The sequence below is a fragment of the Schistocerca piceifrons genome, chromosome 1, assembly GCF_021461385.2.
Source record: "Schistocerca piceifrons isolate TAMUIC-IGC-003096 chromosome 1, iqSchPice1.1, whole genome shotgun sequence".
In the NCBI taxonomy this organism is placed as follows: Eukaryota; Metazoa; Arthropoda; class Insecta; order Orthoptera; family Acrididae; genus Schistocerca; species Schistocerca piceifrons.
The window spans coordinates 506,142,296-506,169,728 of NC_060138.1; the positions used below are offsets into that span (position 1 = coordinate 506,142,296).

Consider the following 27,433-nt stretch of genomic DNA (forward strand, 5'->3'; position numbering starts at 1 on the left):
CCGCACAGGAACTCTTCGTCGCCATACAGAAGTTCTCTTAAACGTTCGAAACAGTGGATTGCCTAAAAACTCTGGATGCACGCGTCTGGTGGCTGTAATGAAAGTACAAAATGCTGTGACGTCTAATAACCTCAGGTGGCCAGTAGCACTAGACATCTGTCAGAACGACTGCCTTCATGAGCAGCCGGAAGTAATGTTTACACGTCATTTCGAAAAGTGTTCTGGAAATTGCTCATTGATTCACTCCTAGGAAATCTCAAAATTAGTGGAACAGAGCTGTGGCCGAAATGTTGATGTCCGTCACGAACTTTGTGAAGTGAAGCTCGAGATTGAGAGCATGTTCTTCAACGTCAATATGACCAACGGTAATCGGCATTTCTTCGAGAAAGTGCTGTTACTTCTGTTTAAAGAGGATACTTGCTAAGAACAGAACATTGTGCGAGAGTCAAAGATCATCTTCATGGTGGACCACGTAGTCTGTTCCGTTCAAATAGGGATGTAAGATCATACTCCGTTGTTTTCAGTGTCCGATCGTAACCTCTTCGACCTGTCGTTGTCTAGCTAAAGTCTCTTTCATAAGTTATTTGTTTTCCATTCGTAAAAATGTGCTCGCACTAGTTGCATTTTTGTTCTTCTGCCTTTTCATTTATACGAGATCTGAAAACCTATAATTGACGTCTGATGTTTTCCTTCTTTGTTTAATCTCTAAGAGCGTATCAAGCCGTTCTTTTTAGGTATATCGTTTCCTTTCTTTTCGCATCTCCCGCCACCTTTCTCCTCCAAGTCCAATATTCACAATAATACAGAAGTGCAGTCCTGAAAGCACTTGATAGTATTTAATTTCTTCTTCGTAATCGTTCTCTTCAAAGTGCCGCACATTTATTTACTTCTCAGTCTTTCATCTTGCGCTTAGGTTGCCAAGGATCCTAAACAGCTGAACTTACTAAGCACCTCCATGAAGTTACTATTACAAACTTGGAACGAGCTAGATATTTCCCCTTCAATACCATTACCTCAGATTTGTGAAGAAATATCTCTACAATGTGGTTTAAAACTGTGTTCAAGAGTTGATGTCTGGACAACAGAATGTAAGTGTCGTTGCCTAGAACTAGGACCTGATCATCAACAGACAGAATTATGTTTTAAACGTTTTCCTAATTCTAATGTTTTCTATTATTTTGTTAGCCTCTCCTCTCTTCCTCCCAGCACGATGTTCACAAACAAAGAATGACTCATATTAGCTGATTCGGATAGCCTTTACGTTTCACTACTTGCTGAAGTTCGTGGTTCGAAAATCTAGTAAATATTTCCCTGTCGTCAATGAACGAAATATGGGTTCCAGTATTGAGATCAGCTGTTAAGTCGCTCAGTGACTGTACTGGAACTGAAACGAAAGATGGCAAAGAGGAAGGCGAAACCCTGAACTGAGTCCTCAGAAGCTGATTCACTGCGAAAGACTGTAATAAAATTCCTCTTTCAACTGTAGCCAAACTGAAGATAGTGAGAATAGAAAAACAACTAAACTGCTCAAAAGTTTCTTGGATTTGGTCCCGATGAGACAGGTTATGTGAAAGAACTTCCTCTACTTCTAGCATAAGCGTGTCGTATATTGTTGGAACAACTAAGCGGTTGGAGAAAAGCGCTGGTCATTCCCGTCCAAGGATAGACGTGTCACAGATTGACATAATTTTAGGTGTATATTGCTGTCGACATGTTGTGGACATACGAAAATGTCTCGCCAACATAGATCTAGCGAAACTCTTTTGCACTCTTCGTCCATGAGACGGAGATAGCCGTAATAACGACTCCCAACGTCACGCCATATTTCTTCACTTTCAGAACAAATTCGGTATAGTTCTGCGTAACTGCTTAGATAACAAATTACCAACTACTTGAGACTGGGACCTGATTTGTCACTGATTTTAGCATTTTGAGTTCCGTCTGTTAAGATGGAACTCAGAATGTTGTTGTGAACAGAAGAAAATCGGAAGATGTAAAAGTAACTTCAGGAGTACTCAGATAGAGAGAGCTACAGCGCCATTACTGCTTACAATATACATATACGTAAGCCCCCTGACACTATTCTCATACGAATCTGTAGTGTATAGGAAGGATACAACGTCAGACGGCTGTAGCGAAGTGCAGGAGGGTCTGCAGAGGATGCTCGCACTGTTGTTGACCGGACTCTTAGTTGACTATGAAAGTAAATAAACTGCACATCAACATGTGAATAGATTCATTTACGTTAGGTTACACTATTAGCAATAAATCACTGGGAACAGTAAAAAAAGCATAAAATCATCAGGAGTAGCTGCCCAGAGCGACCTAATGTAAAACGTCCTCATAAAACCTGCGAGGTCCCGCAAATATTCATTAAAGGAATATTACGGAAACTTAATCAGCTTGATGCTCTATAATTATTTATTTATTTGTTTATTTATTTATTTACACAGTAGTCAGTCTTAAGCCTAGGTTGTTGCAACCCTCCGTGGATCCTACCCTTGTGCTAACCTTTTCATGTCCAAGTAGCACTTGCACATTACGTTATCAGTTATTTCTTGGATGTGTTACAGTCACACTGTTTTTACCCTCGATAGGTTCTTATAGTACGATGAAACTTATTCCTTGTCCGTTAACAACTATCCCACAATCCTGCCTCTTCATCCTGTCAGATTCTGACGAGGAAGCAGCTCTTTTCGATAGCCATCAAAATCTTTCCAGGCTTAAGGGCCCACCATTCCTTAAAACACTGCGGGTGGTGCAGTATTTAACTCCAGATATTTGTTCACAGTATATCGACATGTAACTGTAGAATTAATTTCTTTCCTGATCAGCAAAATTAATCGAATAAAAATTTCATTTAACAAGCATCATTTTGATTCTGAGTGCAAATACTGTATGTGTCGTAAACAAAAACGATGCTTTATTCAAAGATCTTTTTAAGATGTTATTTTCTGATGTTACAAGCTTCTTTCAGTTTCATTGCTGTTATCAAGGTGTATGCAAACATACGGAGTTGTTAATGCATATATCCATGTCTATTTGTTACCAATAACAATTCTCCATGTCTGTTGTAGTACTTACTTCCATCAGACATCTTTAAGACTGACGCTATCTAATACCGTGTACTGCTGATACCGTGTACTGCTGCCTATCGTAAATTATCTAGATATATTATGTCCCAGCAGTGGAATTTGTTGCTGAGCTGTTGCTACAACCTATTTCTCATTTTTTTCGTAAGTTCCACAGCTTCAGTTGATAGGCAAGGCAACGATGTTATCTGGTTACACAGATGGCTTATTCATCTATAAAGTTGTACATGGTAGTAGCAAATTATTTGATATTATTTTGCTACTATCGTAACCAACTCCTTAGATGAACATGCTAACTATCTATCCATATAACATCGTTGACAGAGCTGTCGACTGATGTTGTCAAACTTATGGAAAAAATAGATAGGTCTTAGAGATTATTGCCAGAAACAAATTCCGCTGCTGAGACGTTACATAAGTAGGGAATAACAATTTCGTCTGGGGAGCACCTACGACACGGAGCAGTACAAGGTACTATGCACCGAAAGCTTTAACGATTTGTTACGGAAGTGAGTACTACGACAGATATATGCAAAAGCAAAATTATTGTTAGTTACAAACAGAGACAGTTATACGCAGTAACAAATCCATAAGTTTGCATATAGTTTGATAATAGCCATGGAGGCAGAATAAGCCTATAGTACCACAAAATAACATCTTATTCTTTCAATATAGTAGCATTTTGGCTTAGTGTACGTATAATATCCTTACACGATACCTATACCACTGCAGGCCAAGAAGATTTCAAGATACGTCTAGAGTTTGTCTCACACAGTTCCTTTTTAATGAAGTCATGCTATGACTTTCACAAGCATTTACATGTTCAGTGATGTTAAGTAAGAACTCTCTGTTGACTGAATTACGCCCTTCCCCTAGCCCCCCTCCCACCAGTGACACTGCAGACTGTTCAAACCATTATGAGCTAAGAATATCTTTTATGAATGAACAGATCTGACTGAATATAGAATACCGTAAAACATTATAGGGTAAAAATGACAGAAGTTGAATCGTTTGCTTCGGTGCCAATAACACTGTACATTATTCGGTGTATCTTTACGATGAGGCACAAGGCATTTCCTGAGACATGCTTAATTTCAAAACCCCTAGCAAACGAAACTATCAATACATATGTCGCTTATCGTAACCATAACCTGCGCACCATGTCATTTATTTCTTTAGACACAACTGTTACACATAAAACCATCATAAAAGTATATCAGAATTTGAAAACTTAATTTTTGGGTACGAGAATAGCCGTGAGTTGTACATATTTCAAAATTCCGACACGATCAATACGGCAACGGAAGTACGGCACAACAAACTAGAATGGTGGCGTTTACCATGATAAATTTGTGAGTTTCTGTACTCGACTCGAAAACTTTGGCACCTTTGTAAGATTCGAGGGCTTTGTTCGACGAACTAAGCTTCTCAAGGCGCGGATGAAGACGAAGTGCCAGTTGGGCGTAACATAAAGTTAGACAGAAGTTGTGCAGAGCGCGTTTAGCATCTGAACTGAGGAGGTGCCTTAACGCGAATCAGCAACCAAGTTTAGAGGTAGTGGGCTGTCGAGATTTGTCGAAAGGCTGTCGACTGCGAAACTGGCAGTAGGACTTCTCAAGTGTAACATCCGTCACAAATCCTACCTCTCCCGTTAGAAATGACACTTTTTTGCAGGTATAAAGCCGCAGACATCCAGTTAGCTGCCTAAATCTGTACGTATTCTTGTTAAATTAATTCTCGAGATACTGCGGCGTCAGTATGCAAAATCCTTAACACAATAAACTTACTTCCTGTTATAGGACAGCTGTTCTGCTTATTAAGCTAATAACTATTGCTTCTCATAATGTAATTTTTATTGGAATCAAAATCAGGCCCTAACGTTTTATATCAGTTCTGGTTATTATTAAGTCTCTAGAATGTTAGGTACTGAATGAAGTTTTGTACATTATTGCATAGGTTACAACTAGTAATGAAATTACGTTATTGTGCGAATGGTTACAGAGTTGACACGTGAATCTAGCTGTAAATATAATTTTTACATTTTGCGATCACATTTTACCAATTACTTGTACTTACTTTCGTGTCATGTTTTACAAGCTCATCTGTTGTTCAAATACACATAGGAACATGGTGCATGTTCTTAATGGATCAATCTCAAACACTAAAATTTCGATCTCCACAATACAATGTGTTCATGTTGCTATTGATGTTCACTAGATTTCAGGCTCGTTAAGGTGTGACATTTGAGGATTATTTACCGTAATTCTCTGTGTTCTTCACTGTATATATCTCTCTCTCTCTCTCTCTCTCTCTCTCTCTGTGTGTGTGTGTGTGTGTGTGTGTGTGTGTGTGTGTGTGTGCGTGCGCACTTTGGCGCGCACACGCCTTTGTGTGTGTGTGTGTGTATGTGTGTGTGTGTGTGTGTGTGTTTATTTTCTGTGTGTTTCTTTTCTCTACTGTGAACAGTTGCCATAACGTGTCAAATAGCGTGCAGTTGCATGGTGAAGTGTGGCTGTTATTTTTCTGCTATTCTGTAGATGGAAATATTATTCTATTGTATTTGTTCCAGGTCATAGCTGTGTTTTCGTACTTTTAAATCCGTCTTTTGTACGTTGTGCTAAGGCATATCAATAAAAACATCAATCAGTCTGCACCTTCTGTAAAACCTGATGCCGGCCTGGATGGTCGAGCGGTTCTAGGCTCTACAGTCTGGAACCGCGTGACTAATACGGTCGCAGTTTCTAATCCTGCCTCGGGCATGGATGTGTGTGATGTCCTTAGATTAGTTAGGTTTCTGTAGTTCTAAGTTCTAGGGGACTGATGACCTCAGAAATTAGGTCCCATAGTGCTCAGAGCCATTTGAGCCATAAAACCTAATGCTGATGAACTATTTGAAACGTCATTGGGCTAATTCAATTATTAGATAGTCAGCTGAGTGTGAATGTATAAAAAATTGTCCTACTGAGTAATGAAACTGTTTTCGGCTAGGTGGAAGGTGAACGCTTCTTGCGTTGCATGACCTTTGATGGGTTCCATCAACTTCCTGCAGATCTGTTTTGTGGAGGAAATGACGTTCCACGAGGTGATTGGTTAAAGAGAATTTAAGGTGCTTCAGAACTGAATAATTTTTAATATGGGCCAGTAGTCGATTGATCTCATCTAATTAAAAGTATGTAATGTCAAGAGAATCGTAGAATTGAGTGACAACGCTCTGAAAGAACCAGTGGCTGAACGAGGCAGAAGATACATGCTGAAGGCCAATAGCTGAAGGTGTGTTGATGAAACTGACTTCAGATCAGAGGTATCTGTGTCTTCAAAGCACTCATGAGACGAATTGTTGCTGTCAGCATTTATTTTGAAACAGATTTTATTTGCACTCGAAGGCAAGAGCAGTAAAGAAAGAGCTGCAATAGCCTTTATCACTGAAACAAAGATCACGCAGGTCCGAAGATGTGGCATTTTATACCGGTTATAATTAAAGTGATGCTGCTGATAGAGGTCCAGTATGGGTTCAATTTATCGTACAGCTGCAAAAAATGTTAGATATTTTACTCCTTAACCAAGAATAGATTGACACAGAGAAAAATAGTTTCAATTATGGCCATCAGTAGCAAATACGGCGCTGTGAATGGAAGAAAGACGTACAGAAATATTTCCAAGCGTAATGGATTAGGAATAGCACGTGTGTAAAAATGGTCAACAAGACAGAAAGGCATAATGTTCATTTTACTGTAACCGCTGCTTACACAATTTGTTCAATATGAGCACCGAAGATGTGACTAGTTTCTGGAACCGTAAACGATGTGATCAAAAGTTGCTCCCAGCAGGTCCTTTGTAACTTGAGCGATATGTTCCTGTATACTGGCCTTCATATCGAGACCGGACGTGTCACTGATAAATCCGTTCTTTGAGATACACCCAGAGCCAAAACTCACAATGTTTCAGATCAGCTGGTCTTGCAAGCCATTCATCTGGAAAACTTCTGGAAATAACACGTTCGTGGATGGTCGCATTATGCAGATTATCACAGGGCGATCTTCATGATGTGTGTGGCATGGGAACAGTGGTTTCCACATCTACACTCTTGCAGAACAGGTATCACATGCCGCACATGGAGGTCTCTATAATGTGCAAATGTCACGTAGAGCTGACAGATCCTCTGGGTGTATTCTCTTCAGAGAAGAACGGACAGTAACCAAAGGCGCCTGTAAATCCATATCACAGAGTCACATACGGCGAGTACAATGGCTCTTTGTACAAAGCACGCAGTTTAACATTATCCTTAATTCGGCAGAAACCGAAAAGCAAATTCTGAATGTAGCTCCAGATCATGTTCTTTCCGTTGCTGAACGGTCTGGATTTTATTTTTATTTATTTATTTTTCTTTTTTTTTTGCTGTCGTTGTTGTTGTTGTGGTCTTCAATCCAGAGACTTGTATGATGCAGCTCTTCATGCTACTCTATCTTGTGCAGGCCTCTTCATCTCCAAATAACTACTGCCATCTACGTCCTTTTGAATCTGTTTAGTGTATTTATATCTCGGTTTCCCCCTACGATTTTTATCCTCCACGCATCCCTCCAATACTAAATTGGTGATCCCTTCATGCCTCAGAACGTGTCCCACCAACCGATCCCTTCATCTAGTCAAGTTGTGCAACAAATCCCTCTTCTCCCCAATTCTAGTCAGTAACTCTTCACTATTTACGCGATCTACCCATCTAATCTCCAGCACCACATTTCGAAAGCTTCTTTCTCTTCTTGTTTAAACTAGCTATCGTCCTTGTTTCACTTCCATACATGGCTGCGCTCCATGCAAACACTTTTTAGAAAAGACTTCCTGATACATAAATCTGTACTTGACGTTAACAAATTTCTCTTCTTCAGAAACGCTTCCCTTGCCACAACCAGTCTACATTTTATATCTTTCCTACTTCGACAGTCAACAGCTATTTTGCTTCCAAAATAGGAAAACTCGTTTACCGATTTAAGCGTTTCATTTCCTAATCTAATTCCCTCTGCATCACCTGATTTGATTAGACTACATTCCATTATCCTCGTTTTGCTTTTGCTGATGTTCATTTTACGTCCTCCTTACTGTCCATTCCGTTCAGCTGCTCTTCCAGGTCCTTTGATGTCTCTGACATTATTACAATGTCGTCGACAACCCTAAAAGTTTTTATTTCTTCACCATGGATTTTAATTCCTAATTTTTCTTTTGTTTACTTTACTGCTTGCTCAGTGTACAAAATGAATAACTTCCGAGACAGGCTATTTCTGTCTCACTCTCTTCTCAATCACAGCTTCCCCTTCGTGCCCCTCGACTCTTATGCCATCTGGTTTCTGTACAAACTATAATTGGGCTTTCGCTCCACGTATTTCAACTCTGCCACCTTGAGAATTTGAAAGACAGTATTCCAGTCAACACTGTCAAAAGCTTTCTCTAAGTCTACAAATGCTAGAAATGTAGGTTTGCCATTCCTTAACCTGTCGTCTAAGATAATTCGTAGGGTCAGTATTACCTTCAGTGTTCCAGCATTTCTATGGAATCCAAATGGAGGTTCTCCGAGGTAGGCTTCTACAAGTTTTTCCATTCGTCTGTGAAGAAATCGTGTTAGTATTTTGCAACCGTGACGTATTATCGGATAGTTCGGTAATTTTCACACCTGTCAGCACCAACGTTCTTTGGGATTGAAATTATAATATTCTTCTTGAAGTCTGAGGATATTTCGTCTCTCATACATCCTTCTTACCAGATAGAAGAATTTTGACATTGCTGGCTCTCACAAGGCTGTCAGAAGTTCTAATGGAATGTTGTCTATTCCTGGGCCTTGTTTCGATTTAGGTCTTTCAGTGTTCTGTCAAATTCCTCATGCAGTATCATATCTCCCGTTTCATCTTCAGCTACATCCTCTTCCGTTTTCATAATGTTGCCCTAAAGTGCATCGCCCTCTGTATACTGCTTCCACCTTTCTGTTTTCCCTTCTTTGCTTAGGACTGCTTTTCCATCTCAGCTCTTGATATTCGTAAAGGTATTCCCTTTTCTCCAAAGGTCTCTTTAATTTTCCTGTAGGCAGTATCTATCTTACCCCTAGTGATACATGCTTCTACATCCTTGCATTTGTCCTCTAGCCATCTCTACTTAGCCATTTTGCACTTCCTGTCGATCTCATTTTTGAGACGTTTGTACTCCTTTTCACCTGCTTCATTTACTGCATTTTTATATATTCTTCTTTCATCACTTAAATTCAATATCTCTTCTGTTACAGGAGTATTTCCACTAGTCCTCGTCTTTTTATCTACCTGATATTCCGCTGCCTTCACTATTACATCTCCGGAGCTAGCCATTCTTCTTCTACTATATCTCTTTCTCCTGTTCTTGTCAATCGTTCCCTAATGCTCTCTCTGAAACTCTCTACAACCTCTGTTTCCTTTATCCAGGTCTTATCTACTTAAATTCCTACCTTTTTCAGTTTCTTCAGTTTTAGTTTACAGTTCATAACCAATAAATTGTGGTCGGTGTCCACATCTGCCCCGCGAAATGGCTTATAATTTAAAACCTGGCTCCTAAATGTCTGTCTTACCATTATATATTCTATCTTAAATCTTCCAGTGTCTCCAGGCCTCTTCCACGTATGCAACCTTCTTTCATTATTCTTAAACCAAGTTATGTTCTGTGCAAAATTCTACCGGGCACCTTCCTGTATCATTCCTTACACCCATTCCATATTCACCTACTACTTTTCCTTCTCTTCCTTTTCCTACTCTCGAATTCCAGTCCCCCATGCCTATTAAATTTTCGTCCCCCTAAACTATTTGAATAATTTCTTTGGTCGCATTACACATTCCTTCAATTTCTTCATCATCTGGGGAGTTCTATTGGCATATAAACTTGTACTACTCTGGTTTGCGTGGGCTTCGTGTCTGTCTTGACTAGAACAATGAGTTCATTATGGTGTCCGTAGTAGAGTATCTGTGTTCCTATTTTTTATTCATTATCAAATATAGTTCTGCATTACGTTTAATTGATTTTATATTTATAACCCTGTATTCACCTGACAATATGTCTTGTCCTTCCTGCCACCGAACTTCGCTAATTCCCACTACATATAACTTTAAGCTATCCATTTCCTTTTTCAAATTTTCTAACCTATCAGGCCTATTAAGGGATCTGATATTCCACGCTCCGATCCGCAGAATGCCAGTTTTTTTTCTGCTGATAACGACTTCCTCCTGTATAGTCCCCGACGCTTCAATTTTTCTTTGTAGTCATCAGTCTTCTGACTGACTTTTATGCGGCTCAGTGGTACTCCCACACCACTGTACCACCATTTCCGTCTCAGACCTACGTGCTCAATTAATTGTTGGATGTATTACATTCTTTGCTTCATCTACAGTTTTTATCCTCTACATTTCCCTCTATAAGGATGGAAGCTACTTCCTGATGTCTTACCACATGTCCTCTCATCCTGTCCCATCTTCCTGTCAGAGTTTTCTATATATTTCTTTTCTCGCCGATTCTACGAACATATTCCTTCCCTAGCTTGTCACTCTACCTGTTATCAACATGCTTATGTAGCACCACATGTATAATGTTTCTGTTCTCTACAGTTTTCCCACAGTCTATTTATCACTACCGCAGAATGCTGTGCTTCAAACGTGCATTATGAGAAATTGCTTTCACAAGTTAAGGTCTATGCGATATACCAGTAGACTTCTCTTGGCCACGAATGCCTATTTTTCCACCTAATCAGCTTTCTACGTCCACCTTATTCCGTCCATCATGGATTATTTCGCTGCCTAGGTGACATAATTACTCAACTTCACCTATTTCGTGATCCCCAGTTCTGATGCTTTCTTGCTGTTCTCATTTCTGTTACTTCGCATTGCTTTCATTTTTCTCCGATTTACTCTCAATAAATATTCTGTACTCGTAAGACAGTTCATTCCAGCAAACAGATCCAGTAAATCTTGCAAGGGCGAAAGACTACATCCCTGCCTCACACCCTTTTTAATCCAAGCATATCGTTCTTGCCCATCTAATCTAATTGTTCCTTTCTAATTAGTGTACATATGTATATTACCCGACTTTCCATGTAGCTTACCGCTATTTCTGTCAGAATTTGGATCTTGCACCATTTTACATGGTCGAACGCGATTCCCAGGTCGTTTTATGAACGTGTCATGATTTTTCTTCAGACAATTACCAACCGCAACAACAGAACTGCATTTCTGGTGCTTTTCTTTCCTAAAGCAAAACCGATCGTCATCTGACGGATCGTTGATTTTCTTTCCTTGTCAGCAATCTGGACGCATGAATGATCAAGCTGACTGTGCGATAATCTTCTATCTTCGGAATTGCGTGGATGACGTTTTTCGAAAATCTGATGGTTCATAGTCAGTCTTGTACATTTCACACACTCACGAGAATAATCTTTTTGTAGTTTTGTCAGACACCTCTCAATGCCTCAGGACGCGGGAGACCGTTGATTCAGGAAACCACCCGTAATATGAACAGAGAAAAAGGTTCTCGTGCTAGAAATACCGACGTAGCACTGTGGAAGTGACAGAAGCAAAGGTGAAAATAAGTGATGAATCCGTTTTCAACGTCTAGCACAACATTTTGTACGTGATTGCTCACAATTCGAAATGCCCGCTGAACCTAGGTAGCCGTGGGGAGCCAGTTGAGTTTCCTTCTTTACTCATCTACACTGAAGAGTCAAAGAAACTGGTACACTTCCCCAATATCGTTTAGGCTCACCGAGAGCACGCGGAAGTGTCGAAATATGACTTGGCATGGAATCAAGTAATGCTGGAAGGAACTGACACCATCAATACTGCAGGGCTCTCCATAAATCCGTGGCAGTTCGAGGGGGTGGAGATCTAAACAGCACGTTACAAAGCATTCCAGGTATACTAAATAACGTTCATGTCTGGGGTGTTTGGTGGCTTAAGCTCAGGAGAGTCTTCCTGGAGCCAGTCTGTAGCAATTCTGGACGTGTGGGGTGTCGCATTGTACTGCTGGAATTGACAGTCCGTCGGCATGCACAGTGGACATAAATGGATGCAGGTTATCATGAAGGGATGCTTACGTGTGTGTCACCTGTCAGATTCGTATCTAGACCAATCAAGGGTCACTTGTCACTCCAATTGCACATTCCCCACACCACTACAGAGCTTCCACCAGTTTCAACAGTCCCCTGCTCACATGCAGGGTCCATGAATTAATGAGGTGGTCTCCATACTCATTCTTCCTCAGGATCACGGGGTCCCGAGTCCGGTTCCCGGCCGGGTTGGGGATTTTCTATGCCTAGGGACTGGATGTTTTTGTTTTCCTCATCATCTCATCATCGTCATCATTCGTGACAGTGGCTAGATTGGACTGTGAAAGAAATTGGACTATGTAAAAATTATAACTTTGTTCAAATGGTTCAAAAATGGTTCAAATGGCTCTCAGCACTATGGGACTTAACTTATGAGGTCATCAGTCCCCTAGAACTTAGAACTAATTAAACCTAATTAACCTAAGGACATCACACACATCCATTCCCGAGGCAGGATTCGAACCTGTGACCGCAGCGGTTGCGCAGTTCCAGACTGTAGCGCCTAGAACCGCTCGGCCACCCCAGCCGGTTATAACTTTGTCTGGACACTGATGACTGCGCAGTTGAGCGCCCCACAAACCAACCATCATCATCATCCATACACATACACGACCATCCACTCGATGTAATTTGAAACGAGACTCGTCCGACCAGGTAACATGTTTCCCGTCCTCAACTGTTCAATGTCGATGTTGATGGGCCCAGGCGAGACTCAAAGATTTGTGTCGCGCAGTCATCAGCGGTACACAGTGGACCTTCGGCTCCGAAAGCCCATTTAGATGATGTTTTGTTGAACGGTTCGCACTCTGACACTTGTTGATGGCCCAGCATTGATATCTGCAACCATTTGAGGAAGATTTGCACTTCTGTCACCTTGTACCATTCTATTCAGTAACCGCTGGCCCCGTTCTTACAGGATCTGTCTCCGGCCGCAACGCTGTTATAGATTTGACGTTTTAACGGATTCCTGATATTCAAGGTAAGCTCGTGATATTGTTGGACGGGAAAATCCCCTCTTCATCGCTACCTCGGAGACGCTGTGTCTCATTCCTCGTGTGCCGACTATAACATCACATTCAGGCCCACTTAAATCTTGATAGTTCGTCATTCTAGCAACAGTAACCGATCTGACAACTGCGCCAGTTACTTGTTGTCTTATATAGGCATTGCCGACCAAAGCGCCGTATTCTCCCTGTTTACATACCTCTGTATTCGAGTACAGATGCCTATACCAGTTTCTTTGGCGCTTTAGTGTAATACCGCGGTCCTGTGCTCTATGTGTAGCAGTGAATGAGAGACTAAGCAGTGGCAACAGTGTACCCAGAATAGCCGACTAGGGAAAAGAGCCTACTGTCATCGCTTAGCGTAATTATGAATGTTTTTGGGACTATTGTTATGTGGTGTTATCGGATCAAGCTGTTAAAGTTGTTTACGGTGTGAAATACAGTGCGCGGCATCGCATTTCCTGCTGGAAAATGTCGTTTGAGATTCTTTTTATAAGGTGTAGAACAACGGGATTTACTATTATTGCCATATACTGAGCAAATGTCCCTGTGACATTTAACAAATCTGTTCTACTACCATATCCTATATCTCCCGGCATCTTAAATGCAGGAGTTGGGGATATACAGATATCATGAAACGCTGCTTTAAGTGACTGTTCACAATTTCAGCTACCTACATGCTGTCATTGGCCTGACCAACCAGGAACATAAGTGAGACTCAACGCTGAGCACCACAGAATTACATTCAATGTTGGGCGCTGACTGGTTTTGTACCAGTCTCTGTTGCGTGTGGGTTTGCAAAAGCGATAAACGGCGATAGAAACTCGAGGTCTTAACTTAGCTCTTACAAAGGTTTCGTGGTGACACTCTTCATGTATCCTCTTCCCTAAATCAATCAACTGTTTTCTTCCTATTCGTCAGGGGCAGTCTTACAATGTTCCCGTGGCACTGTCCTGTAAGCACCCGTGCTTTGTCTTGTTACCACACTTTTACAGAGAGCCCACAATGTAACCTCTCGTTCTGCAGCCATTACAACAGAGCCTGACTGTTCTATCTGTCGCTCTGATGTTCTCATATCTTCCATGACAAAGGTTCGATCTTCCCCAAAGCCAGAACGATGACTATGACAAGCAGGTGCACTTCTCCTGAGCGCGTTGTGTTACAATGTCAACCTGAAAAGTACCAGTAACCTTGGATACACCCACTAGCCATCATCTGATCAGACCATTCTTCATCTGTAGGAATGAATTTTTTCTGTAATGAACATCAACTCCCAAAAGAAAGGAACTTTTGTGGCATCATCCAAAGATTGTTGGCATTACACCCCTTCTTCTTTCACTGGCAGTTTTAGCAGGAGCTATTACCATATTACTAACAGACTGAAACCTAAACACATCATTCTTCGACGCTGCAGGCACGTAGAATCGATATCACGGAATTTAAACATGTCTCACTGCAGTCCTCAACGATGAATGGGAGGCGCTGACGAAGCAACGACCTTACTCACTACGCCACCTCACGGAGGCCGGTATACAGTCGAGCTGCCCCAGTTCGTGAAATGCCATGAAGGAAGCAACATCGACCAATTGCTTCTCATATGTTACTCGTCTGCCGGCCGGAGTGGCCGTGCGGTTCTGGGCGCTACAGTCTGGAGCCGAGCGACCGCTACGTCGCAGGTTCGAATCCTGCCTCGGGCATGGATGTGTGTGATGTCCTTAGGTTAGTTAGGTTTCATTAGTTCTAAGTTCTAGGGGACTGATGACCTCAGATGTTAAGTCCCATAGTGCTCAGAGCCATTTGAACCAACCATGTTACTCGTCTCTTACATGGACCTCTACTCTTGAACAATGAAAACTTTGCACTACCAAGGAGGAGTTTAGTAAATGTGCGCATCAAGTGTTGCTTTAATACTCAGAGATAGTTGTAAATATAAGAATGAAGCCTTTTGCCCCAGCACTGTTGTATGAAACATTCTCGGACTTCTTGCCGCATGAATTCGGGGTAAAACTTCGAGCTTCCGACTGTCTTCACCATAGTCTTCGTCAGGAGCTCCATGGTGGAAATGGTCGAAAGCTCGAGGTTTTACACTGAACAGACGCAGCAGTAAGTGCGAGAATAAATAAATGGTGAAATATTAGACGCTTTTCTGGGGCTAGGGACTGTGTAATGTTAAGTGAATCTTTTTATCGTTCTTGTGACAACGTGAACTAATAATTCGTATGTTCTAGTTCCAATCAACCATCATCCAGAGCAACCGAGGACCCACAGTAATGAGTGCACGACTGTAGTTTCGTCTGGTCAAAACAGCTTTATTCAAAATTTTCCACAGTCGTGAAAATACAGGAGTACCGGTAGCGTACGGACAATGTATTTATAGTGTAAATCTGTTTCCGACAGTGTGGGAACCAGATTAAAACATTCCTGTTAACTTCGGTTTTGTTCAGAAGGTACAGTAACCCGGTTCTCAAATGGTTTTAACGGATCACACTCGTATCAGATATCAGATTATGTTAACTGTCGACCAATTTGTATTCATTCGCAACTAAATATTAGCAAGCCAAAAACTCTCGTCTATTCAATACGTCGATAGCAGGTAAATGTTAATGAAAGCATCATTAACACAGTGCTTGCGCGTGTTCTGATGAGACGTTGCTTCTATTTTTTATACAATGTTTCGACAATCGATCTAGTCGTCTTCTTCAGGGGCTGCGAGTTTTACTGTTATGTGTACTCGCTACATGGACTCCAACCAGAATGTGAACTACTGTTGGCCTCACGCTGCTTTTACAGGAGAGCTCGATCCCTGACAACCAATATGCCATTTGACGCTCTTATGTGTATCAGAGCTCGTACTGATATTCCCTGAATCGCAAATTCTCTCAGCATCTTCCAACTGCGGTGGATGTGAGGGCCACACAGGTGTTCAAAACGTACAAAATATTGTGCAACACAACTCGGCGGAACACTTGGAGGCACATTATTAATAAGTCGCTCCTAGAAAACCTGAGAGATCACAAAAGCTTCATTGCTCGAACCACTCACGTTCTTCTTCTTGCAACACCGAGGTATTCCACCACCATGCTGGTTAAATCCTTTTATCAGTGTTCCACGTCGATAAGAACTGAGCTCGTTCCTTCAGCTAGACCACGTTTCCCGCAAGGCTTATTACCGGCTTCAAAATAAGAGCTTAAATTCTGAGCGCGCGCTTCTATCTGGTGGATCGCAAGTTCTCCGTACCCGTGTTTTGATTGCATGAGGGCCCCAACACTATCGCCTGCTGCTAATCTTGGGCGTTGCACCGTGCTCCTCGCTTCTTCGCGCCCCAAAGGAGATTACCCCTAACTCCGGTCCCTGCAGTGGCAGCTCCGGGCAAGTGAGCGAAAATTTCCTAATCCCAGCTGGATCGGACCAGTGTAACGCTGATCAGATAATTCTCAGAAACGCAGGACAGCATATACAAGAAACACGGAAAGATGTTTTTTATCAGTCACCAAAAATCTCTCGGCATTGAGACAGAGGATGAGCAGTAGATTATTGCAGAAGGAAAGTATATTGCTTAATTGGCTGCACAACGTCTGTCGAATATTGAAAACTAATCTCGAAATCAGGTTGCCTTCTGTTTATTCTTTGTCAACTGTAAACGTTAAAACATCTTAAAACTAAATTTCGGTTGTGTGGTGACATTGGCAGCGTTAATGAGGTATTACCTCACAGTGGGTACCAGTCAACTTTGTGACGTTAGGGATAGTCTTCCCAATGATGGCGTTTGGAAATCTGAGGGTGGACAACAAAATAAATCGACTGTTAATGCACGCCAAATTAGAGGTCTTTTACCGAAATTCTTTATTCTCATTCACTTTCCAAGTACAGTCTTGATGTAGCAGACTAAACAAAAGCACTTAGTTTTGACTTGTTGCTCAGCAATTCAGAGGAAGGAGACTTTGAATGGATTACCGTCATGTGTTCTTTTAGTATCGAGAACCTCACTTTTGCTGCTGCTGTCGAGAATGAATCTGTTTACGGTACAATATGAATCGCCAGCGAAAACAACTGGGAACTTTTATGCACACAGTTCTATAAAGTAACCAGCGAAGTCAATAGCTTCTATGAAGAGTAATTCTTATACGTGCGTGCTATAATTTCAACAGAAGACAGAACGTTAAACATCAGTCACTTATCATGCATCAAAATTAAAATTTTAATTGTTTATCTACGTATCTCTGCTACTAGACTGTACCTTCCATCAATTATATTAGCTTTGTTGGACGAGGATGGACTAGGAAATCGATCAGGGGCTTCTAAATAACGATTACAGTAGTCACCTGAAGCTGTTTGTGGAAACAACTGGAAACATTAATTTGTGTACCTGCTTTGTAAAGTCGAGTGAGTAATGAGAAGTTTTACGTCAATCAAAGGCACTCCGGCACCAAGTATACGACGTTAACAGCAATTAGTAACTAAGATATTAAGATTATTCGAATCATTATCACCGAAAAAGAAGACTGCTCTCGTTATCATTTCGTCAATGATTTCTGTACAAGTAATAAATAAATAATCAATTGACACATCACTCAAAGACATTATAGGCCAAAATCGATGAATGGTTAAGAAAAAACGCAATTTTACTGTAGGGCCTAATCGCTGCAGTGGGCCTGAATAAAACTCGACTGAAGGCGTCCGCACTGCGCAGTAAGCATAACATCTTACACTCGAGTCAAAACAACAGGTCTATTCTTACGCTGTAGATGAATGCCAAATAGTAACAATATTCGATATATGACTTATTAAACGGAAGAGAAAAATACACTCATCAGCCAGAATATTATGACCACCGACCTGTAATCGATATAAAACCGTCCAGGCGATAGCAGCCTCACCTGGCGAGAGTGACTGCTAGTAAGACACACGCAGTGGATGCGATATGAGTGAGCGTCCCGTCCGTGTGTAGAATTGGGAAGGCACGCGATCTATCTGTTTGACCGAGGGCAGTATGTGATGGATCAGCTCTGGTTCCAAGCACTATGGGACTTAACATCTGAGGTCGTCAGTCCCCTAGACTTAGAACTACTTAAACCTAACTAATCTAAGGACATCACACACACATGTGCCCGAGCCAGGAATCGAACCTGCGACCGTAGCAGCAGTGCGGTTCCGGACTGAAGCGTCTAAAAGCGCTCGACCACAGCGGCCGACGATGGTTCAGCACTAGCGTTTCGGAAACAGCACGATTTGTCGAGTGTTCGAAGAAAGCTGTAGTGAGTATCTTCAATAGATGACGAAATCAAGGTGATACCACGTCCAGGCATAGTGGGGTTGGGCGGCGATCGTCATTACAGATGTCGGACGTCGTAGCCTGGGCAGACTGGTGAAAAGGACAGTCGGCGAACTGTGCCGGTATTATGAGACGTTAATGCTGGGCCGAGTACAAGTGTGTCTGAACATGCAGTGTGCCGAACACACCTAACAATGCGCCTCCGCAACCGACGACCCACACATCTGCCAATTTTAACACCATTACATCGGCAACGATAAGTGAAATGGGCACATGACCATCGGCACTGGAAGTTGGTGCAGCGGCAAAACGTTGCATGGTCTAATGAAGCCCATCGTGCAGATGGGACGGTGCCAATCCGTCATCTTCCAAGACACAGCTCCCTTGACACCTGTACGGGTACCAATGATGTGTGTAACTTTGAATCAGAAAAGATTCTCTCTGGTTTCGAGCGGCTAACAGAAGTGGTAAAGGCTGCCAGTCTTGCTTGGAAGATGAAAGCAGAGCTGACCGTTTGCAGGCAGGACCGATTGCGGATCTTTGGTACAGAGCCGACTGGAGGTCTGAATCAGAGGCTCAGAAGGTTCTGAAACCGTGTAGTCAGCAGATTCCTCGGATTGCGCCTAAGTGTAGTTGGTTTTCGGGTTCTGCTGAATAGGTCAGGTGTTCACTATATGCAGGAGGCGGCTGCACGGGTAGCAGGGGCTGTGTGGCGTGGGCTGGACGGTTTTTTAGGTTAGAGGGTCTCGGGATACACGAGAAAGGCTTCAGTCACAAAAGGGTGCAGGCCGACCACAGGAAGAACGTAGATACAGGAAGCATCGGTATGACAGTTGTAAACTGTCATAGGTGTGTTGGGAAAGTACCAGAGCTACAAGCGCTGATAGAAGGCACTGATACTCATTCCGTTACAGGCACTGAAAGCTGGCTAAAGCCGAAATTTTTGCGAAGAATATAACGGTATTCCGAAAGGAACGAGGTTGGCGGTAGCGTGTTTGTTGCTGTTAGAAGTAGTTTAACTTGTCTCGAAATTGAAGTAGATACTTCTTGTGAGTTAATATGGCCAGAGGTCATTGTTGGCAACCGGAATAAAATAATAATGGGATCCTTTTACCGACCTCCCAATTCAGATGATACTGTTGCTGAAAGTTTCATAGAAAACTTGAATTTGATTTCAAACACGTACCCGACTCATAGGATTATACCGTCGATATGTTGGCGATAGTACATGTTTAATTCCGGAGGTACGCATAAAACGTCATCCGAAATTGTGCCAAGCGCATTCTCTGAAGATTATTTTGAGCAGTTAGTCCGCGAGCAAAAGCGAATAGTAAACAGTTGTGAAAATACACTTAATCTGTTAGCAATAAATAAGCCTGGGTTAATAACAAGCGCCAAAACGTATACAAGGATTAGTGAGCACAGGATTGTCGTAGCGAGATTGAATATTGTAACCCCCAATTCCTCCAAAAATAAACCGAAAATATACGTAATCAAAAAATCAGATAAAAATTCGCTTGACGCCTTCCTGAGAGACAACCTCCACTCCTTCCGAATTAAAAGAAATTGTATCGGCAGCCATAGCGAGATTTATACCAAATAAAGTAACAGAGGACGGAGCTGATCCTCCTTGGTACACAAAACGAGTCAGGGCACTGTTGCAGAAACAACGAAACCAACATGCCAAATTTAAGCAGACACAAAACCTCCAACATAAGATTCGTTTAGAGAAGTTCGAAATTTAGCGAGGACTTCAATGCGAGATGCTTATAACAGTTTCCACAATGAAACTTTCCCTCGAAACCTTCAGAAAATCCAAAGACATTCTAGTCGTAAGAGAAGTATCTCAGTGGCAAGAAACAATGCCTTCTCTGCGCGATAGCAATGAAGATACTATCGAAGACAGTGCTGCCAAAGCAGAGTTACTAAACGAAGCCTTCCGAAATGCCTTCACAAAAGAAGAAGAAGTAAATATTCCAGAATTTGAATCAAGAACAGCTGCTAACACGTGTATTGTAGAAGTAAATATCCTCGGAGTAGTGTAGCAACTTAAATCACTTAATAACAGCAAGTCTTCTGGTCCAGACTGTATACCAATTAGTTTCCTTTCAGAGTATGCTGATGATTTAGCTCCATACTTAACAATCATATACAACCGTTCGTTCGACGAAATATCCGTACCCAAAGACTACAGAGCTGCACAGGTCACACCAAGATTGAAGAAAGTTAGTAGATGTAATCCACTAAATTACAGGCCCATATCATTAAAATCGATATGCAGCAGGATTTTGGAACATATATTGTGTTCGAGCATTATGAATTACATCGGAGAAAATAGTCTACTGACACACAGTCAACATGGGTTTAGAAAACATCATTCTTGTGAAACACAACTAGCTCTTTATTGAGTGTTATTGACAAGGGATTTCAGATCGATTCCGTATTTCTGGATTTCCGGAAAGCTTTTGACACTGTACCACAAAAGCAGCTTGTAGTGAAATTGCGTGCTTATGGAATATCGTCACAGTTATGTGACTGGATTTGTAATTTCCTGTCAGAGAGGTCACAGTTCGTAGTAACTAACGGAAAGTCATCGAGTAAAACAGAAGTGATTTCTGGCGTTCCCCAAGGTAGTGTGACAGGCCCTTTACTGTTCCTCACCTATCAAAAGGATTTGGAAGACAATTTGAGCAGACGTTTTAGGTTTTTTGCAGATGACGCTGTCATTTATTGACTAATAAAGTCATCGTAAGATCAAAACAAATTGCGAAACGATTAGAAGAGGTATCTGAATGGTGTGAAAATTGGGAGTTGACCCCAAATAACGAAAAGTGTGAGGTCATCCACATGAGATCTAAAAGGAATTCGATAAACTTCGATTACATCATAAATCAGTCAAATCGAAAGCCTTAAATTTAACTAAATAGCTAAGAAATACCTTTACGAATAACTTAAATTGGAAGGAACATGTAGAAAATATTGCGTAGAAGGCTAATCAAAGGCTGCGTTTAATTGACAGGACACTTAGAAAATGTAACAGATCTACTACGCTTATCCGTCCTCTTTCAGAATACCGAAGCGCGGTGTGGGATCCTTACCAGATAGTACTGACGGAGTACATCGAAAAAAATCAAAGAAGGGCAGCACATTTTGTATTATCGCGAAATATGGTAGAGAGTATCACTGATGTTACAGGATTTGGGCTGGACGTCATTAAATGAAAGGCGTTTTCCGTTGCGACGGAATCTTCTCACGAAATTCCAGTCACCAACATTTTCCTACGAATGCCAAAATATTTTTTTGACACCGGCTTATACAGGGAGAAATGATCACCACGATAAAATAAGGTAAATCAGAGGTCGTACGGTAAGATATAGGTGTTCGTTCTTTCCACACGCTATACGAGATTGGGATAATACAGAATTGTGAACATGGTTCGATTAACCCTCTACCAGGCACTTAAATGTGATATGCAGAATATCTATCCAGATGCAGAAGCAGATGCACATGTGGAAGAGGACGGCGGCTGCATTATGCTCTGTGGAACATTTACGTGGCCCTTCAGTTGGTCCAGTGTCGCTCATGCAAGGCGGCATGATGACCAAAAACTATCGCACACTGGTTGCAGACCAAGTACAGCCCTTCGTTACGATCATGTTTCCCAACGGCGGTGGTATTTTAGAACAAGGTAATGCGCCATGCCCCTTCCGCTGGAGGTTCGAGTCCTCCCTCGAGCACAGGTGTGTGTGTTGTTCTTAGCATAAGTTTAAGTAGTGTGTGAATGTAGAGACCGATGACCTCACCCGTCTAGTCCCTTAGGATTTCACAATATGAACATTTGATTTAATGCACCATGTCGTAAGGGCATGAGTGTGATGTAGCGGTTCGAAGGACACAACGGCGCGTTCCAGTTGATGTGCTGGCCCCTCCTCACCAGATCTGGGATGTGATTGATCGTGGCGCCAGAGCTCATTGCCCCCTCCCTGGAATTTACGGGAATTATGTGACGTGTGTGCAGATGTGCTGCCAACTCCCACCAGCCACCAGCCATAGTCACTTCCATTTTACGACGTGTCGCCGCTGTTATACGTGTGAGAAGTGGAAACACTGTTTACTAGGTAGGCGGTCATAATGTTCAGGCTGGTCAGTAATGTATGAGCTATTACAATAAAATTTCTAGAATGCGTTGAGTTAACGGCAGTATTTCGGACTTAACTTTTCTCGCGATGGTTAAAAAAAGGGGAGCACCAGTTGTAACTGAAGCCCGAAGCGTCCGACGGAGAAACCTGGTATTTATCTCGTTTAGTGCAGTGTGGTAAGCTCCCCGTGTTGGAGGAAACTTCTTAGAGTTCCATGGACTGCAAAGAGAACCAACAGAACAATATTGGAGCAAATAAAACCAGATTTCTCCCTGGAAGGTCTAATGTTAAAACAAAAGCTGACTTACATTGGACACACAATGCGAAGGCATGTCTCGCTGGAAAAAACATTAACGCTGGGGAACATTGAAGGAACTAGAAGAGGAGGACGCCAGTGGATTAGATGGATCGATGGCATCACAGAAGCAATGTGTTCTAACCTGTAAGGTCTACGGGAGAAAGTGCAAGACAGGAAAAAGTGGCGTGATTTGATTCATGGGGTCACGAAGAGTCGGAACCGACTAAACGAATAGAGAGAGAGAGAGAAGTAAATATTAAAAATTGTAAGGTGAGACCTACCTCGAAATACCCTTTGTTCGCTATCTGTATTCAAAAATGGTTCAAATGGCTCTGAGCACAATGGGACTTAACATCTGAGGTCATCAGTCCCATTGAACTTAGAATTACTTAAACCTAACTAACCTAAGGACAACACACACATCCATGCCCGAGACATGATTCGAACCTGCGACAGTAGCGGTCGCGCGGTTCCAGACTGAAGCGCCGAGACCGGTCGGCCACTCTGGCCGGCTATCTGTATTCCATTTGACTCTAAAACTGGAGGTGCTGATGTATCTCGAGTAAAGGAATATGTACCCACAGTGCACAACTGTCGACTGTCGAGACAATTGTGAATCGAGGTGGCAGACAGTGGAAGGCGAAACAGTTGACCAGTGTTGCTTTAACACTGGAAATCAAGCGGATACACTTTACTTGATATGGAGCTGCCACCATATTTCGTAGTCAGATTTCGGATGCCCTACTCTCAAGGCTCTCTTCATTTGGCTTAGCAACGTTAGTATTATGTTACATAACAGCTGCTACTTTCAACACGATAAATCCCTTTCACAAGGTCATTCAATAAAAAAAAATGTTTATATGTGTATCTCGCTGGAATACTATCAATAACATCCATGTACCTATGTTACCGCGATTATACATGTAATCAATTGCACTAGTCGTGTTGGACAAGCATACGAAGGGATATCACAGGTATTACTTAAAATATTACCTTCGATAACTGTGGACGATTTCAACACCAATCGTCCTAATTTCGGCACCGTTATACGACCCGCGAATTTTGGAGTGCGGTATATCTTTATCCACAGTCTTATGGAAAGTTTGCTTTTCTAAGGAAGCAATGTAGCGCCTTGAACGCTCCTCTTTTTTGATGGTACGTCCTAGTCGTTCACATTCTATTAGTGCTTAGTTAATGGAGTTGCTGGTTAGACAGGCGCTAGTGTATTTCTAACTGACAGCAGTGCGGTCATGTTCGATGGCAACCATATTCACCAGCGAGCTTTTAACATTGTTGGAACGTTATGACACGTCTATCACGACACGACAGATGGATATCCACCGACTGCACAGGTAATACATGGGTCTTCTTCTGCTTCATGGTACGTCAAAGAGGTTTCCATTTGACCGTTTTCGAAATTCAGCGGCGTAAGTAGATGTGGATGGTCTAATCCGAACTAAAGGTTTCACTCCGACTAACTATGTGACATACGTCTGTACTCTTAAGTAACTGTAAAGGCCGCACAACTATTTATCTAAATTATGATACTGATTCACTGCATAATTTATTAAGAGAAAACATAATAATTTTCATAAAATGAAGAACTCCTCGTTACCTATGTTCACTGATGCAGGAAAACACTCACCGTGGCAAAGCAAATTTGTTGTGAGGGGCCAACGATAGTGACCTTAGAGTCACTTGTTGAAAACATATTTGAATACAGACAGCTTTCGTAACGAACAAATAAAATCTGGGCTGCTAGGTATGTTTTATTTGAGTAACCGGTTTCTGTCTATGATTCAAGTCATCCTCAGACCAATACAGCTTATTCTTTATTACTCGGAAGCCTCTCTCTTCAGATAGGCAACCCTTCGCAGGAACTGGCTGTGTGGCTTGTATACACTCCTGGAAATGGAAAAAAGAACACATTGACACCGGTGTGTCAGACCCACCATACTTGCTCCGGACACTGCGAGAGGGCTGTACAAGCAATGATCACACGCACGGCACAGCGGACACACCAGGAACCGCGGTGTTGGCCGTCGAATGGCGCTAGCTGCGCAGCATTTGTGCACCGCCGCCGTCAGTGTCAGCCAGTTTGCCGTGGCATACGGAGCTCCATCGCAGTCTTTAACACTGGTAGCATCCCGCGACAGCGTGGACGTGAACCGTATGTGCAGTTGACGGACTTTGAGCGAGGGCGTATAGTGGGCATGCGGGAGGCCAGGTGGACGTACCGCCGAATTGCTCAACACGTGGGGCGTGAGGTCTCCACAGTACATCGATGTTGTCGCCAGTGGTCGGCGGAAGGTGCACGTGCCCGTCGACCTGGGACCGGACCGCAGCGACGCATGGATGCACGCCAAGACCGTAGGATCCTACGCAGTGTCGTAGGGGACCGCACCGCCACTTCCCAGCAAATTAGGGACACTGTTGCTCCTGGGGTATCGGCGAGGACCATTCGCAACCGTCTCCATGAAGCTGGGCTACGGTCCCGCACACCGTTAGGCCGTCTTCCGCTCACGCCCCAACATCGTGCAGCCCGCCTCCAGTGGTGCCGCGACAGGCGTGAATGGAGGGACGAATGGAGACGTGTCGTCTTCAGCGATGAGAGTCGCTTCTGCCTTGGTGCCAATGATGGTCGTATGCGTGTTTGGCGCCGTGCAGGTGAGCGCCACAATCAGGACTGCATACGACCGAGGCACACAGGCCAACACCCGGCATCATGGTGTGGGGAGCGATCTCCTACACTGGCCGTACACCACTGGTGATCGTCGAGGGGACACTGAATAGTGCACGGTACATCCAAACCGTCATCGAACCCATCGTTCTACCATTCCTAGACCGGCAAGGGAACTTGCTGTTCCAACAGGACAATGCACGTCCGCATGTATCCCGTGCCACCCAACGTGCTCTAGAAGGTGTAAGTCAACTACCCTGGCCAGCAAGATCTCCGGATCTGTCCCCCATTGGTCATGTTTGGGACTGGATGAAGCGTCGTCTCACGCGGTCTGCACGTCCAGCACGAACGCTGGTCCAACTGAGGCACCAGGTGGAAATAGCATGGCAAGCCGTTCCGCAGGACTACATCCAGCATCTCTACGATCGTCTCCATGGGAGAATAGCAGCCTGCATTGCTGCGAAAGGTGGATATACACTGTACTAGTGCCGACATTGTGCATGCTCTGTTGCCTGTGTCTATGTGCCTGTGGGTCTGTCAGTGTGATCATGTGATGTATCTGACCCCAGGAATGTGTCAATAAAGTTTCCCCTTCCTGGGACAATGAATTCACGGTGTTCTTATTTCAATTTCCAGGAGTGTAATTGTGAAACAAACAAAACACATATGAACCATACCATACATTTCCTCGTTTTAACCATAGTGACCTCGGTCCAAAAGACACCATTTTATATTCAAACCTTCATATTTAGAGTTACAGTCACACTTATTTCAACTGCAATTAATGTACAATACCTTATCACTCGTGGCCCTTAACTAAAGGGGCGTCCGAATCCATGAAACAAAATGATGCATAGTGATAGTACAAGAAATATGTGGTGTCAACATTATGACATGAGTCACAGTCATACACATAAGGAAAATATAGCCATCGATAATGCCTCTCAGTACCAGGCACTTATACACAGTGGATTAAATTAACACATGGTGATTGTAATGTAAGGTCTGTTATCCTTGGGTCCAAATAGTTCATTGCATTTTCAGGTTGTCTGCTGACCTCTCAACAAGTGAAATGTCTTATTTTATAGCTACTATTCCTGAACATACATGTTACTTCCTTGTGAGAAACTCGTTATTGACATTTTAGAACCATTGTAGATGAAAAGGAAGTGTCAAGCTGGAACATTTCAACATGTCCCCAATGAAGTGTATCAACGCCTGCATGCAGCTACGGTGTCTATTTAATTATCATTTCATTTCTAGCAAAGCTGCATGGTCATCCACGGTAACTGTTCTTTCGGGAACAGATACTACCGTCATATATATAGTTAAAAATATGGGTTCCCGGCCTTTGACGTTCTTGGGCGAACGCACACGCTATGCCCGAACTCGTACGGGACTTGGTAGATTAATCTGCCACGAGTAATGAGTATGATGGGCAAACATCTATTAGGCGCACTACGAATGTAGTGTTGTAGACATGTTGGGAATGTGGATCTCACGGGGAGCGTGCAAGGGATAAGTCCCTGCAGACACACTATCCTCTGTGCCCGCGGTGGCTCAGATGGATAGAGCGTCTGCCATGTAAGCAGGAGATCCCGGGTTCGAGTCCCGGTCGGGGCACACATTATCAACGTCCCCAGTGAAGTGTATCAACGCCTGCTTGCAGCTAGGGTGTCTATTTAATTATCATTTCAACACCAAAATTAATGTAGAGTAATGAAATGTCGAGAATACATTTCTCCAGGAAGTGATTAGCACTGCTAGATCACAGGTTAATGTAAGCGCGAGATAAGCTATTGAAAATGTGAAATGCTGTTACATTGATAACCTGAGTAGCCGCCAGAA

The 27,433-nt window shown here is 42.6% G+C and overlaps 1 protein-coding gene and 1 non-coding gene across 2 annotated transcripts in view; one reads left to right on the forward strand and one right to left on the reverse strand.

Annotated features, from left to right (window-relative positions):
- Positions 1 to 27,433, reverse strand: part of LOC124742251 (acid sphingomyelinase-like phosphodiesterase 3a) — a 1,292,708-nt gene that overhangs the window by 1,102,233 nt on the left and 163,042 nt on the right. The gene's annotated exons all lie outside the window — the stretch shown is intronic.
- On the forward strand, positions 27,134 to 27,208 carry Trnat-ugu. The gene has a single exon. It is a non-coding gene; the product is annotated as a tRNA-Thr (tRNA).